Source organism: Oxyura jamaicensis, chromosome 18 (genome assembly GCF_011077185.1).
Source record: "Oxyura jamaicensis isolate SHBP4307 breed ruddy duck chromosome 18, BPBGC_Ojam_1.0, whole genome shotgun sequence".
Taxonomy (NCBI): domain Eukaryota; kingdom Metazoa; phylum Chordata; class Aves; order Anseriformes; family Anatidae; genus Oxyura; species Oxyura jamaicensis.
The window spans coordinates 2615103-2618051 of record NC_048910.1 but is presented as its reverse complement, the minus strand read 5'-3'; positions in this window follow the sequence as shown (position 1 = coordinate 2618051).

Below are 2949 nucleotides of genomic sequence, written 5' to 3'. Positions count from 1 at the left end.
TGCCCCGCCGAGGGCAGATGGCATCGCCTCCAAATCCCCCCCAGGTGCCTCACGGTCAATTAGAGGCAAGCAGGAGCCAGGGAGCGGGGTTAAAGATTACGCAAAGGGCCAGGCCGGTGGCACAGCGGGGAGCTGCTCTGCTCAGCTATATCATAGACACTAATTTGGTTTAATTTACTTCAAAGGCTTTCCTGGAGGCTGTGGCGTGTGCAGGGTTGGGATCTATTTTTCTCCAAAGAGGTTTGAAAGGAGCTGGGGCCTTTCTCTTGAAAGCATCCCAGGGAGATTACTTTTGGTTTTGATTTTTTTTTTTTTTTTTTTTATAAGGGCTGTCTCCAAAGGCAGATAAGAGGGAGCCCTGGGAAATGAAAGACAAAAAAAAAAAAAAAAAAAAAAAAAAAAAAAAAAAAAGTATATATGAAAAGAAACACAACCGACAAAGACTGAAATGAAGCAGCCAAAGCACTTTAAAATAAAGCCTGTCTCCACCCTGCGCCAGCAATAAAACCATCCTGCAAAGAGCTGGCCAAAAATTCCCCAGGAAAAGTCCTTTGGTGAAAGGGAAAGATGTTGAATTATCCCCCAGGAAGCGAGTAACCCAGGCACAACTCGGCGCTTTTATCCTTTCATCAGTCCGGGGAGAAGTGGCTTGTTAATGCCGGGAGGCTTAGCAGGAATGTAAACCCAAGCAAACAGCTTGGGGCTGGGGGGGCTGCGGGCAGCCCCTCCTGGGGTGGGGGCAATGCAAAACCCCACCGGGGACAGCCCTACAGAGCATCCCCCACACAGCATGCTTTCAGATGGGATCCTCCTTGGCTGAAATCAGGATTAGACCTGCTAAATCCTCCTGGGTGCTTCTGCAGCATCTCAGACACCTCCTGCCTTCAAGGCAGGGGATTTCAGCACCTGCCCGCACCCCACCATGGCTCAGCACCCCAAATTGTCCTGTGGCTGAGGAAGCGCTCCATAAATCACTGCACAAAGAGGCCGTGCTCAGGGAAGCAACAATAATCACTTTAAATAATTACAGGGGGAAAAGTTGACCGAGGGAGAACGGGAGGGCTGCGGGGTCAGCGCTGCAGGGCAGAGAGGGGAGGAGATGCTGGAGGGTAGGGGTGGCAGAGGGGCTGGAGGGGTCTGGGGATGGGTAACGGGGTGCGGGAAGAAAAGCCACCGTAGGATCTGAAAGCGGGTGGAGAGCACCGGAGCCAAGTCCTGAATGGATCTAAATGTACATCCCTAACCTCCTCACAGCTCCAGCCCTCTGGGGGAAAGCCCCCCCCCTGCACCTGGGAGAGATTGGATGGGGAAGGCTGGAGCGGCTGCTTTTGTTCAAGGCACAGTTGTGTTTATTATTGTCGGTGTTAATTAAAACAAATGTTACAGCAGCAACAAAGGAGCTCAAAACCTGCTCAGACCAGGTGTGACTGGAGTCTTGTGCTTGTCCTGAGCCGGGCTGAAGTGGGCAGCCCATCCAGGACAGGTTATCTGGCATTATTTTTGTTCCTGAACGGAAGCAATAACATTAACGTTGGATCTGGTTTATTCTATTTAGTTAATAATAAAACAAGCAAGCAAACAACAGCAACAACAAAGACTAAGCAGCTACTTTAGCTAAGGTAGAAAATTTAAAAGACAATTTGCATCAGTGCCAGGGTCACTTGCTCACACTGCTTCTCCATGCAGCTTGCACAGGATAATTAATTGCATGCTGCTAACAAACTTGGCCACTTTGCTAATTGACTAGAGTTTGTCCCGAGGCATGTCTGACGCTCGGTGCTGACCCATGGCATGGCCTTACAGGTGCCGGCTTTCCCTGAGGAGCTCCCTCGTTCCCTGGGAGACTCCGGCCAGGAGGCTGGGAAGGGGCTGGAGCATCTTTGGGTGGCTTTGGGACCCCAGGAGCAGAGAACCGCGGCTCCGAGGTGCCACCGTCCGGCTGCAGCCCCGCATCACAGGCGGCTGAACGGGGACGAGGGGCTGCGAAGCCGGCAGCTGCTCCGAGGCAGCACGGGTTTTTTATTCCTGCCATAATTTTTCAATTTACAAGGCGGTAAATGAAAGAGGAAGACGAGGTTTGCTCAGCGCATTTTTCAGAAGTATTTACTGCTGAGAGCACTAGGAAAACCATTTAAACAAATGCTTTTATGATACAACACACATTAAAGAAACTTCCCTAATATTTTTTTCACCCCTCTTTGCCGCTTCTCCCACCCTGCTGCTGTTCCATTCAGCCAGCTGTTTTATGGGCTGCCTCGATTTTCATCGGGCCAGAGCCCCAGGGTGCACTCAAATTCTTGAGTCTCATTTAGCTCAAAGTGTGCATGCAGCTGATCGGGCAGAAATGGTGGGTCCTGCCTTAATGAATTTTGCCACCTAATGAGCCAGGAGGGCCTGGCATGGAACAGAGTGCCCAGTGTGGTTGAGGCACCTCCAGGCCAGGTGCTGCTGGTCCCCAAATCCATCCCGGAGCCAGGTTCCTGTGCTGGGGCTCAGGGGCTGCTCACCACGGCCATATGGTGTAACAGTGTCTCGGCATGGTGTTAAGGAGAGGCTGCTTCGCCAGGAGGGGAATGCCAAGCAAAATCTGTGCCCAAATCTTAGCCTAGCATTGGTGACGCCCCCAGCCTGAGCAGGTGGGACTGGAGAACCCTGGAGCTGCCGGCCTTATTCTTACCCATTTCCTGTGCCTTAACCCAGCAGTTCCCAGTAAGAGAAGCCTGGTGAGGTGCAGCCCTCTGTGCGGCCACCCCAGGGGCGAGGAGCTGCCACGGGACTTCACGCCTGTCCCACGGCCACCGAGGGGACACGGCCACCCCCAGCCTTCCAAGGTCGCAGCCCCGGACCCCCCCTCTCCGTTATCCCCGCAGAGGATCCCCCGGCGGCTGGGGCCGGGCCGGGCCCGGGACGCGGCGCCCCCGCGGTGCCGCCTGCAGCCGCCGGGAGGCG